This window comes from Entelurus aequoreus, linkage group LG09, assembly GCF_033978785.1.
Source record: "Entelurus aequoreus isolate RoL-2023_Sb linkage group LG09, RoL_Eaeq_v1.1, whole genome shotgun sequence".
Lineage (NCBI taxonomy): Eukaryota > Metazoa > Chordata > Actinopteri > Syngnathiformes > Syngnathidae > Entelurus > Entelurus aequoreus.
The window spans coordinates 40,160,738-40,174,830 of record NC_084739.1 but is presented as its reverse complement, the minus strand read 5'-3'; the positions used below and the strand labels follow the sequence as shown (position 1 = coordinate 40,174,830).

At 39.5% G+C, this 14,093-nt stretch overlaps 1 protein-coding gene across 1 annotated transcript in view; it reads right to left on the bottom strand.

Annotated features, from left to right (window-relative positions):
* LOC133656853 (heparan sulfate glucosamine 3-O-sulfotransferase 1-like) overlaps window positions 1-7,103 on the bottom strand; it is an 88,665-nt gene extending 81,562 nt beyond the window's left edge. The window contains exon 1 of the mRNA XM_062057715.1: window positions 6,935-7,103. The gene's annotated coding sequence lies outside the window, so the exon portion shown is untranslated. The remainder of the gene's footprint in view (window positions 1-6,934) is intronic.
* Window positions 7,104-14,093: the final 6,990 nt, after the last annotated feature.

Here is a 14,093-nt window from a genome sequence, read left to right as displayed (position 1 = left end):
GATCAAGTCCATCAATAATACAGGAAATCACTCATGAGAAACATATTTTCCCATCACCTCCTCCTTTCCATCCATCTTTACCACACATAAAACATATCTAAAAATCAGTTACCTGTCTTCCGTTTCAAACAAGATCCATGCCAAAACAATTTTGTTGTGTTTTCTGGAAATAGGGCTAAATTTTGAGGACAAGCCTATATTACAGACTAGGGATTTTCAAACTGTGATACAGGCTTTATCTAGTGGTACACCAAAGAATTACTTAATTAAAATTCAAACGCAGTGTTACAGTTTAAACTGTGTGTAACGTTAGAGTGGCCAAAAATATTAAATATACTAAATAAATATAGCCTCTGCCTTGTTTTTAATGAATATTTAGGCCTACTACAATTTGTTTAATGTTGGTCATTATGGTGGTACTTTCTGAGGGGGTATTCGGTGAAAAAAGTTTAAGAAGCACTGCCATGGACCATCCAGTGCATTACGTTTTCATAAAACATCCCCTATATTTTCAAGTGAACACCAACAAAATTTGTTGCCAAATGTTGATGTAATAAACCATAACAATTAATCCATGGCAAAGTATTTAGTCCATGCATAGTTTTACTGATAAAACATTCTAAACTTGTCTCGCAAAATTAATAATTAAAGTTAATACAATGTGGCATCCTCACAGAGGTTGCTTGCTCATATGGCTACAGTATGTCTGTCAGAATATTTGTATCTAAGTTATCAGAAAACTTTGTGTTTCAAGACAAAAGCTGTCCTTAATCCTACCAAGCAGAAGGCTTGTAAAACTCCACTGTGTAGGATGGGAAGCAACATGAAGGTGTTCTGTTTCTTTCATGTATTGTAATCAACAGAAATATATTTTCTTGACCCAAGAACTACAAAGTGGAGAAGAAGCAGGGCCTGACTCCCCTCAAGGTGACCTTTTCTGTGAACTGTTTTACGACCTTTTCTGTGAACTGTTTACGACCTTTTCTTTGAACTGTTTGTAATCAAAGGCGATGGCTGTTTACGACCACCATCCGTTAGAAATAGCTGTTGCCATGTAATCAGGGAAAGTCCAAATAAAAGAGGTGGCGTACAATTTTTTGCCAGAGCGTGTTGAGACACTGTATAAGGGTACAGTGTCCAGGCGTCTCTCCTCAATTGAGCCAAATGTAATTATGTCTCTGTTTAATTCTTTGCTTCTTGTCTTGTTTAATATATGTCATCAGTATTTGAACCTGACAATGTCTATACAGTGTGGAGCCACTCCTAAGTTACTAATCATCGCCTTAAAGGCAGCAAATCAACTACACACTTCAAGTATCATGATGCCAGGATGACGAGGAATAGCTAAACATGTGACATACAGGGCAAGAGAGAGCAGGAGGAGATACAGCGCCATGCTAACTGCAGAGATAGCTTGAATTTAAAGTAGTAAACGAGCGAACAATATAACAAACACATTTTTTTAATTAGTTTTCAATAGTCGAGATTAATATTTACAAAATTAGTCGTTAAATGCATGACTACTCGTTGTACTTCTAAAGAACATACATAGACACTCCAGAATCACTTGTTCTAGAAATGTGTGCTCTATAAATATAACCTAATTTACTTTCAAGTAGGGCATTGTTTGTATACAATGGATATTACAAGCATTTGGTGAGCCTGAGCAAAATCTTGACTTTCAATCAGGCTTTTTCCTAGGACACTGTCCAACGGTAGGGTGTTCAGAACCAGTAGCGAGTCCCTAAATGTTGACTACCAAGTGTCTAAGGAAGTATCTTGTTTTGATGTAACCTCTCCCGAAACGACAGTAGTGATGTAATTAATTTGCATGTGGTGAGGTACAGTATAAGAGTGGAAAGCCACTCTGCACACGTTTTACTCGACCTCTTTGCAAAGACAATATATTGCACAAGTTATTTGCCTTTATTTCAAGTATTCTCTTTAATTGTTAAAAACATTTTTTTCCACAACATGTTTCTCTTAGTCATCAACCTGTATCTGGATCTCCCATTGACAAAAGTCAAATTAAGTCATTATGGGCCTTATTTACTAAAGATTTGCATGCACCAAAACACATGCAAACCTGATAGCACACGCAAAGCTCATCCAATAAACGTGTGCCAAGCGGATTGTGTCGGTTAAGTGAGCAGAATTCGGCATGCAATCCATTTTGCATCTCTGTTTTCATGAATTTTTAAATATATGCTGATGACCAAATACTGGGAGGAGAAGTTACAAATATAATTATTTAGCACACGCAGTGTGATTTATCGACACTCATCACCGTTTTGCAAGCACTATTTTGCATTTTATTTAGCACATGTCAGAAGGGGCAGCACGGTGGTACAGGGGTTAGTGCGTCTGCCTCACAATACGAAGGTCCTGGTTTCGATCCTGCGCTCGGGATCTTTCTGTGTGGAGTTTGCATGTTCTCCCCGTGACTGCGTGGATTCCCTCCGGGTACTCCGGCTTCCTCCCACCTCCAAAGACATGCACCTGGGGATAGGTTGATTGGCAACACTAAATTGGCCCTAGTGTGTGAATGTGAGTGTGAATGTTGTCCGTCTATCTGTGTTGGCTCTGTGATGAGGTGGCCACTTGTCCAGGGTGTACCCCGCCTTCCGCCCGATTGTAGCTAAAATAGGCTCCAGCGCCCCCCGCGACCCCGAAGGGAATAAGCGGTAGAAAATGGATGGACGTGTCAAAAGGACGTGCAAACTGACAGTTGTACACACGGCTGCAGGCTCAGTGCTCGCGCTGAGCCTGTGTGTGTCAACATTTTGGATGGTCAGAAAAAAAACATATTAGACGTATTGTCTATTCAGCAACATAATTTTATAATTTTATAACTACTAGAGGACTTAAGGAGCTAATTAAAACAAATTAAATTGATGTGTTTTGGTGTCATTTAACTTTTTTTTTTAAATGTTCGTTTTTTCACGAATAACATATATTATTACAATTTCTTATATGAAAAATACTTCTTTAAGTATGCATTTGTTTGCATCTTGACTGGGGTAAGTGCAGCCTCCCTCCCATGCACCTTGTAGATACACTGCTGCTTCTAAAATGCCCACGTCACCTGCATGTTGGGAAATATAGCAAAATGTGCAATATATGAGAGTGTCTCTGGGGTGATGCTCTGTATAGTACATGCAAAATCCTCATTTAAATAAGGCGGTCTGCACCAGTTTACAATTGCACACACAGTCTTATTAGATCACACGCAACACAACCACGAATAGTACACGCTATTTTGTGGATTGCACACGTTGTTTACCGCGTGGCGTTTAGATCTTAGTAGATCAGGCCTAATGTTTGTTTGTACGGTGAAAACTCCAAAGTGGAACACTTGCAAGCCCTTAGGTTGTACAATTCTGTAGTTAACCAAAATGTCAGGAATAAAGGTGAAGATAGTAAACGTATTACAAAATGTGTGAGGTACAGCTGCAATGTAACTCACAATACATCTGTATTGTTTTTCATTAACTACTCAAGTATTTTAATTAAAAATGTTGCCGCTAGTTTGAGCCTAATACATTCTATATCTGTTACTTTTAAAGTTGAGGTTGACCAGTATTCCAGAAGTGTTAATATGTTTTTTTTCTCTTTGGGCTGCAATGATTAATCAACATAATCAGCAATGTTGATTAAAAAAAATCACCAACAAAGTGTTATTATCGAGTAGTCGCATGATAAACAATTTATTGATATACTGCCAGGAATGTAATACCTTTAGGTAAATAATTGCAGCTAAATATCCCGAACAGTACTGGATGAAAAATGCTCTTTGCACTGAATGCCATGTTTACTGGACATCTTGCACTTTCAGTCTGTTGATTTATTGTTTACTGTGGTTGTATACTATGTGGATTGAAGTAAAACCATTATTTATTTCCTTAATGCATGTTTCTTTTGTTACAATTGAATATACTATAAGAGGTTTTAAAACCAAGCTAAAATTAAGTCGCGGAATCAACACCAAAGTGAAACGTGCACAGCATAACAAAAACTGTTTGACTCGTCAACTAATTGTAAAAATAATCGCTGACTAGTCGACTATCAACATAATCATTAGTTGCAGCCCTAGTTTCCGTGCACACAATGGGCTCGAATCACAAATCCCCGCTGAATGAGAACTATTCAAATAGCGTCAGCCAATGAGTTAAAAGCCACGGCCTATCAACTCATTGTCCTGCACAGCTCTTAAGGCGTTGGAAAGCGAGCTTTAAACAATGTACTATAACACAGCCACACTAGCTGGCATCCATTACATAAACACGGCATTACAATCAACTTGCACCCAAATCTAACTTGGAATATGGCTGTTTTTTTAATAATATTTCCATGGAATTTCATCAGACAGGTGCTCCTGTCAAACAGTTACTTTTTGCCTCTAAAAAATTGTGCAGCTTTCAAAAACACTTGCTGCTGAAGTCAACACCCACATGCTTATACAGTAATTAAAGCAGCATTACATGGCCTGTGGCAATTTGACTCCCGTGATACTACAAGTGGCTGTTGCAATTTTAAAAGTTAGGTAGGCAGAGACATTGATGCTGAAAACACTTTTTACATGCAACTTCACATTCAATATACAATACAGTTACTTTTTTCTGCAATTCATTATTTCCCTAAAAATAAAAAATAAACCTTTCTTTTTTTTTAAGTAAAACAAATGTGTGAACTAACTGTTTTTGTTTCCTCCGCAATTTATGTTACACTCAATCATTCCTCACCATCCACATACTACATGAACACTAACTTTGTTCATGTATTTGAAAATTACGTTAAAATAGTTGAAGAGTAAAAGAAGAAGTTTCAGATCAACATTTTGTTAGTAATTTAAAGAGTCTGTTGGCTAGCTTGACGGGGGTGTTGTAAGCATTACATCCCGCTCGCTTCCAATTTTTATCACATAATGACATAAACTACATAACGTAAACGCGCACACACTAGATTTGAGTGCTGTCAGATAATGATAGCGATTTAGTAAAGTTTAGCTACTAGCGTTGGACTTCGTTGAACGTAATGTTGTTGTTAAACCACCAATGGTTACACAACCTGTTCTTGTTATATTTTTTTGGTGTGAATAAAGTAACTTTGAGCAAGCAACAAATGCCCAAAACAGGCATATGTTTTGGGTATTAAATTGTCTGTTAATGAATCGGAATTGAAAAACAAAAAATTATTGATTTATTTGAATTTTACTTTGAAACACAAGCAAAAATGTAAAAACAAATTGTTCTTTTTTTAGTGTCAAAGAGCAATAGCTACTTTTAAAATAACATTTTTATTTAAATTTTATAATTCATCTAACAAAAATGAAAAGCATTAGTCAGCAGAAACAAAAAAATGAAACAAAATGTTGTGTTTTTTTTTAGAGGACTGTGTGGTGTTGTATTCTGCGTTTATGTATAAAAACGGTGGTGAAAAAAGTGGTGTCAAAATGATAACTGTTTTAATCAGATTAATCACACTTTTGCATTTTCATTATCATTATTAACCACATTAAATTACTTGATTACTTAATTCAAATTAACCTAAAAAAAGACCACAATATTTTGATACAAATGCAAATGTGTTGTCAGAATGTCATTTAGGAATTAAAAAAAAAAAGTTTTACTTGAATGCACATCATTTATTTGGTCAAAACTTGGTTAACAGTTTTATCTAAAATCCAGTCAGGGTGTATTTTGAAGTGAAATATATCAGTGAGAAACACTCTCCTCACTCATCTTTGCCCTGACATATAAATTGACCTAATCAGTGACCGTATAACAACCCACGCCACATTTCATGTAAACCATCCACGGCTAAAGTAAAGGATCATGTACGCTCAAAATAAACTCTGTTATAATCTGTGTTTATATGTGATTATTGTAATCATTTTTTGTGATGAATCACATGAGTTAATGCACTAAATTTGACAGCTCTAATAAAAACATTATTGAGCCATGATCATCTGGCCTTTCTGGTGCAGAACACAACACCACATTTGTTTCCTAAGGGCCAGTCAGTTGTCTTGTTTTTAAATAGCGCTATATAGCGGTTTTTTGTTGTTGTTTTCTTTCCATTTCTGCAGACTGTTTGTTTTTATTTTTGTTAAGTGAAATATTCAAAAGAAACAGAGCCATTTTTGTTGCAAGTTAATGCTCTTCGACACTGTAAAATGCTTTGTTTTATTTTGAGTGTTGTAAATTAAATTCATTTTTGCAGACTGATTGTTTTTAATTTTGTTAAATGAAATATTAAAAGGAAACAAAACCCTTTTCGTTGCAAGTTATTGCTCTTCAACACTGTAAACTGTTTGTTTTATTTTGAGTGTTATAAATTAAATTAAAATAAGCAATTTTTTTTATTTTTTTTTAAAATTTTCATTCAACATTTTAAATGTAAAGTCCCTTTTAATGAATAGTTCATCCTTTGTGAATTCAAATTAAACTTTTATTTTTTTTAAATAATCCACGTGCCAAAAAACCCCCAAAAAAACTATCACAAATGGCCCCCGGACCTGACTTTGGACCACCTTGATGTCGAATATACCTTCATGTAAGCATAATTAGACAACACTACATTTTACAAAGACATAGAAAAGTAGTAAACTCCCAAACAGTAGAACATTTAAACTGCTGATGTAAAATGTTTTTTGTATGCCAGCATGAAAATAAATTGCTCACTTGTATGCCTATGCAGCCTTTTTTACTAGATGTGACATTTTAATTAGTTTGATCAATAATAGCTCTCAGTAGGATTTCGGGGGAAAAACGACCAGTTTGCAACAAAAAAAAAAAACTAAAAACTTGCATGATTGTATTTTAGTGTGCATGAAAAACATGCACTTTCAATTTAAAGCTCCACAAAACACTTGCGAGAGATACTGTTTGAATTTCACAGACCCAGAACAACAAATATGGAGAAGTATAGTTACCTCGGTGAGGATGTCAGCGCGCCTCTTGGCTGAATTGTTCTTTCCTTCAGGATCCACTCATGGTGGGGGAGGATCAAGCGTGGAAAAAGACTTTCGCGCACAGTCGGTCCTCCAGGTAGAAGATAAACAAACACACAATTAAATAAAACCTTCCGCTGCTCCTCTTGCTTGCATCGCTGACTGATTGCAAAGGCAGACGCAGAGGAGCAATGGAGGCGTTGCTCCATCATAGGAGGAGAGAGAGAGAGCGAGAGAGAGAGAGAGAGAGAGAGAGAGAGAGAGGATAGGAGGACTGGAGGAGCCACAAATGAGCAGGTCATGGTGCTCCCCTAACAGCTACTTCACACTAATCTTTCATTAAATGACGTACAGAATTCGATGAGATTGCTATAGTAAGTTCATAGTTTGTGATGGTGGGTCAGTTGTAGGGGAAATTGAGAAAATGGACAATCTACACAATCAGAAAAAGTATATATACTCATATCCCTTTTCAACTTATATTCAATTGAATAGATTGCAAAGACAAGATATTTAATGTTCGAACTGAGAAACATTTGTTTTGTTTTTTGCAAATAATCATTAACTTAGAATTTAATGGCAGCAACACATTGTAAAAAAGTTGGCACAGGGGCATTTTTACCACTGTGTTACATGGCCTTTCCTTTTAACAACATTCAGTAAACGTTTGGGAACTGAGGAGACCCATTTTTGAAGTTTTTCAGCTGGAATTCTTTCCCATTCTTGCTTGATGTACAGCTTAAGTTGTTCAACAGTCCGTGGTCTCCGTTGTGGTATTTTAGGCTTCATATTGCGCCACACATTTTCAATGTGAGACAGGTCTGGACTACAGGCAGGCCAGTCTAGTACCTGCACTCTTTTACTGCGCAGCCACGCTGTTGTAACACGTTGCTTGGCATTGTCTTGTTGAAATAAGCAGGGATGGCAACATATGTTGCTCCAAAACCTGTAAGTACCTTTCAGCATTAAGGGTGCCTTCACAGATGTGTAAGTTACCCATGTCTTGGGCACTAATACGCGTATAACAATCCGGATGGTTCTTTTCCTCTTTGGTTTGGAGGACACAACATCCACATTTTCCAAAAACAATTTGAAATATGGACTCATCAGGCCACAGAACACTTTTACACTTTGCATCAGTCCATCTTGGAGCTCAGGCCCAGCGAAGCTGGCGGCGTTTCTGGGTGTTGTTGATAAATCGCTTTGGCTTTGCATTGTACAGTTTTAACTTGCACTTACAGATGTAGCGACAAACTGTAGTTACTGACAGTGGTTTTCTGAAGTGTTTCTGAGCCCATGTGGTGATATCCTTTACACACTGATGTTGCTTTTTGATGCAGTACCGCCTGTGGGATCCAAGGTCATGGGCATTCAATGTTATATACAGTGATTTCTCCAGATTCTCTGAACCTTTTGATGATATTACACACCTTAGATGGTGAAATCCCTAAATTCCTTGCAATAGCTCGTTGAGAAATGTTGTTCTTAAACTGTTCGACAATTTGCTCACGCATTTGTTCACAAAGTGATGACTTTCGCCCCATCCTAGATATGGTCGAAACTATTTAAAGTGCAATACGCATAATAAACGCAACATTATTAATATTGCTACTTCGGATAATTTCAACAAACAATCCTCAAAACAGCCCACTACCTATAATATGGGCTTTTTAAACATAAGATCATTATCTTCCAAAACGCTATTAGTTAATGAAGTCATTAGAGACAACAAACGTCGTTGGTCTCGCCGAGACCTGGCTCAAACCAGACGATTTTTTTGCGCTAAATGAAGCATCTCCTCCTGGCTATACCAATACACATGTTGCCCGACCTCTTAAAAGGGGAGGGGGTGTCGCACTAATATACAATGAAAACTATAATCTTACACCTAACCTAAATAATAAATAGAACTCGTTTGAGGTGCTCACTTTGAGGCTTGTCACACCGCTGCCTCTCCACCTGGCTGTTATCTACCGCCCCCCTGGGCCCTATTCGGACTTCATCAGTGAATTCTCAGAGTTCGTTGCTGATCTAGTGACGCACGCCGACAATATAATCATAATGGGGGACTTTAATATCCATATGAATACCCCATCGGACCCTCTATGCGTGGCGCTCCAGACTATAATTGATAGCTGTGGTCTTACACAAATAATAAATGAACCCACGCATCGCAATGGTAATACGATAGATCTAGTGCTTGTCAGGGGTGTCACCACCTCTAAAGTTACGATACTCCCGTACACTAAAGTAATGTCCGATCATTACATTATAAAATTCGAAGTTCTGACTCATTGTCAACAAACTAATAATAATAATAATAACTACTATAGCAGCCGCAACATTAATGCTGCCACAACGACGACTCTTACTGACCTATTGCCTTCGGTAATGGCACCATTCCCAAAGTATGTGGGCTCTATTGATAACCGCCCTCCAAAATAGTTTCTCTCTCTTTGATGAAATAACATTGGAAGAATTGTCAAAATGTGTAAATGGGACAAAACAAACAACATGTTTACTTGACCCAATTCCTGGGAAACTTATCAAGGAGCTTTTTGTATTACTAGGTCCATCAGTGTTACATATTATAAACGTATCACTTTCCTCTGGCACTGTTCCCCTAGCATTCAAAAAAGCGGTTATTCATCCTCTACTCAAAAGACCTAACCTCGATCCTGATCTCCTGGTAAACTACCGGCCGGTGTCCCACCTTCCATTTATCCCGAAAATCCTCGAAAAAATTGTAGCACAGCAGCTAAATGAACACTTAGCGTCTAACAATCTCTGTGAACCTTTTCAATCCGGTTTCAGGGCAAATCACTCTACGGAGACAGCCCTCGCAAAAATGACTAATGATCTATTGCTAACGATGGATTCTGATGCTTCATCTATGTTGCTGCTTCTTGATCTTAGCGCCGCTTTCGATACTGCTGATCATAATATTGTATTAAAGCGTATCAAAACGCGTATTGGGATGACAGACTTAGCCTTGTCTTGGTTTAACTCTTATCTCACTGACAGGATGCAGTGTGTCTCCCATAACAATGTGACCTCGGACTATGTTAAGGTAACGTGCGGAGTTCCCCAGGGTTCGGTTCTTGGTCCTGCACTCTTTAGTATTTACATGCTGCCGCTAGGTGACATCATACGCAAATACGGTGTTAGCTTTCACTGTTATGCTGATGACACCCAACTCTACATGCCCCTAAAGCTGACCAACACGCCGGATTGTAGTCAGCTGGAGGCGTGTCTTAATAAAATTAAACAATGGATGTCCGCTAACTTTTTGCAACTCAACGCTAAGAAAACGGAAATGCTGATTATCGGTCCTGCTCAACACCGACATCTATTTAAAAATACCACCTTAACATTTGACAACCAAACAATTAAATAAGGTGACTCTGTAAAGAATCTGGGTATTATCTTCGACCCAACTCTCTCGTTTGAGTCGCACATTAAGAGTGTTACTAAAATGGCCTTCTTTCATCTCCGTAATATCGCTAAAATTCGTCCCATTTTGTCCACAAGCGATGCTGAGATCATTATCCATGCGTTCGTTACATCTCGTCTCGATTACTGTAACGTTTTATTTTCGGGCCTCCCTATGTCTAGCATTAAAAGATTACAGATGGTACAAAATGCGGCTGCTAGACTTTTGACAAAAACAAGAAAGTTTGATCATATTACGCCTATACTGGCTCACTTGCACTGGCTTCCTGTGCACCTAAGATGCGACTTTAAGGTTTTACTACTTACGTAAAAAATACTACACGGTCAAGCTCCTGCCTATCTTGCCGATTGTATTGTACCATATGTCCCGGCAAGAAATCTGCGTTCAAAGAACTCCGGCTTATTAGTGATTCCCAGAGCCCAAAAAAAGTCTGCGGGCTATAGAGCGTTTTCTATTCGGGCTCCAATACTATGGAATGCCCTCCCGGTAAAAGTTAGAGATGCTACCTCAGTAGAAGCATTTAAGTCTCATCTTAAAACTCATTTGTATACTCTAGCCTTTAAATAGACTCCCTTTTTAGACCAGTTGATCTGCCGTTTCTTTTCTTTTCTTTTCTTTTCTTTTCTACTCTGCTCCAAACCCGGGGTGGACCGCTAGCCTGTCCATCAGATGGGGACATCTCTACGCTGCTGACTCGTCTCCACTCGGGATGGTTCCTGCTGGCCCCACTATGGACTGGACTCTCGCTGATGTGTTGGACTTTCACAATATTATGTCAGACCCACTCGACATCCATTGCTTTCGGTCTCCCCTAGAGGGGGGTTACCCACATATGCGGTCCTCTCCAATGTTTCTCATAGTCATTCACATTGACGTCCCACTGGGGTGAGTTTTCCTTGCCCGTATGTGGGCTCTGTACCGAGGATGTCGTTGTGGCTTGTACAGCCCTTTGAGACACTTGTGATTTAGGGCTATATAAATAAACATTGATTGATTGGTTGATTGAGTTGAGCGCAATGAGGGTGGAAGATCGTTCCAAAGCGTGGGAACAACAGCCTGGAAGGATCGGTCAGCTCTCATCCAAAAACGCGTGCGTGGAACCTTCAGCAGGTTTTGATTCACAGACCTCAGAGCTCGAATTGGGGTATAAGGCTGGATCAGATCACTAATATAAGAGGGGGCCTGACTGTGCAAGGCTCTGAAGGCAAGAACCAGAATTTTAAACTTGATTCGACAGAACACTTGCAGCCAATGAAGTTCTTTGAGAACATTGGATATGTGGGTCCTCCTATTTGTACGGGTCAGAATTATTGCTGCAGAGTTTTACATTAATTGCAGTAGAGAGTGCTCCTCCTTGTTCAGCCGTGAAAACAGACAATTACAATAGCCCAGACGCGAAGACACAAAAGCTTAAATGATAAGCTCCAAATCATTCTGTGACGCCATTTTCCTAAGTTAAGAGATTTTCCTTGTGTAAAGAAGCAGTTCCTCGTCAGCTGTTCACAATGCTGCGCTAATGACATGTCTTTTTTTTTAAAGATAATGCCAAAGTTTCTTAAGCTTGGTTTAGTAGACTGTCCTACGTCGCCCAAGTATTGTTTAATCCCTGCAATTGAATCGCCAGGTGCAACAACCAGTCTTTCTGTTTCGTCTGCATTGAGCTGCAGAGAGTTATTGCTTAGCCATTGTTTTATGTCCACTAAGCAATCGAGCAAGGAGTTAAGCGTCCCGATCTCCGACGGCTTAAAGGAGCAGTAAAGCTGGATATCATCAGCAAACAGGTGGAAAGAAATATCTCTCAAATTTTGGATGATCTTTCCCAAATTTCTTAAATACAGCAACAAAAAGACAGGCCCCATAACAGAATCTTCAGGCACTCTACACAACAAATCCACTGACTCAGACCTTATTTGGTTACTGTAACACTAAAGCTAAGCACCCGGTTTAATATGAGGAGAACCATTGTAGAACTGACCTCGACAGTCGTACTTGATCCCTCCCTGTATGCAAAGAGTATTGTTTTATCATTATTTGGTGTCACGTGGGGGTCGCATATTTGTGCGGGATCGTTCCTCCAGTGCAACACGAACACTCCGGAGAAAAACGTGAAGGTAAGAGATGGTTTAATTGATATAAATTGTAGCCAAACAGAAAAACAAGCAAAAGAAAAGCGTGCCGAACGCACGGGAAGCTAAGGCTAACACTAGCACAAGAGTCAGGAACATGAAATACAAAAAACGTGACTGATGCTTACCGCAAACAAGGAGAACAGGACGAGTGAACAAAAAGGCAGGTTTAAATAGTGTCAGTGATGGCAAACAGGTGCGCGTCGGGAACACAAGTGGCAGGTGAAAATAATAAGTAACCATGGTGACGAAACAAACTCACAGGTGCACAAGCAATAACAAAAGGAGTCCAAAACTAACAGAAAACACAAAAACATGATCCGGCCCACGGATCATGACAGTACCCCCTCCTCAAGGACAGATACAAGATGTCCAAAAAACAAAAAAAACAAGCAGGGTCAAAAGTCACGGGCGGGCGGAGGGAGGACTTGGAGGTGGGTCGCCAAGCCAAGTGTCCCCGAATCCACCGAGGCAAAGTCAAGTGGCGGCGGCGAGTGGAACGCCGCTGCAGCCGGCGAGGAGGGCGACCAGGGAATGGCCACATTTGTGGCCGACGGGGAGGTGGGCGCACTTGGCGAGGCGGACGACCACGGAGCAGCCACATCCGTGGTCGACGGGGAGGTGGGCGCGTCGGCGCCGTCATGGCAGGCTTGGACGCAGTGGACAAGGCAGGCGTGGTAGCAGGTACAGGCGGCGAGACAGGCGTGGTAGCAGGTACAGGCGGCGAGTCAGGCGTGGTAGCAGGTTCAGGCGGCGAGACAGGCGTGGTAGCAGGTACAGGCGGCGAGACAGGCGTGGTAGCAGGTACAGGCGGCGAGACAGGCGTGGTAGCAGGTACAGGCGGCGAGTCAGGTGTGGTAGCAGGTTCAGGCGGCGAGTCAGGCGTGGTAGCAGGTTCTGGCGGCGAGACAGGCGTGGTAGCAGGTACAGGCGGCGAGACAGGCGTGGTAGCAGGTACAGGCGGCGAGTCAGGTGTGGTAGCAGGTTCAGGCGGCGAGTCAGGCGTGGTAGCAGGTTCTGGCGGCGAGTCAGGCGTGGTAGCAGGTTCAGGCGGCGAGTCAGGCGTGACTCATAACTTTGATGCAGTCCTTCCATCCTGATTATTATGGGGTGCCGAATGTAACAATTTAACCACACTTTTCTAATTGGTATATTTTGAATATTTGGCTCACTTTTCTCACATTTATATTACTTTTCTTTAATTTACCTCATTTCCTTCTTATTTGAGGTAAAAAATAATTGGTGAATATAAATGTTGAATCTAAATATTACATCTAAACGTTAAATATAAATATTAAGTCTTAAAGTTAAATTGAAATGTTAAATATAAATGTTAATTCTAAATGTTAAATCTAAATATCTTGTCAATTGTAAAGCATAGATACATTTAATTTAACATTTAGTTTTAACATTTAGAGTTAACATTTATATTAAAAATATTTAGATTTTACAGTTATTTTTAATATTTATTTTTAATATTTTGATTTATATTAACATTTAGATTTAACATGCGTTACAATAATTATATTTATATTTAATGTTTAGATTTAACATTCATTTT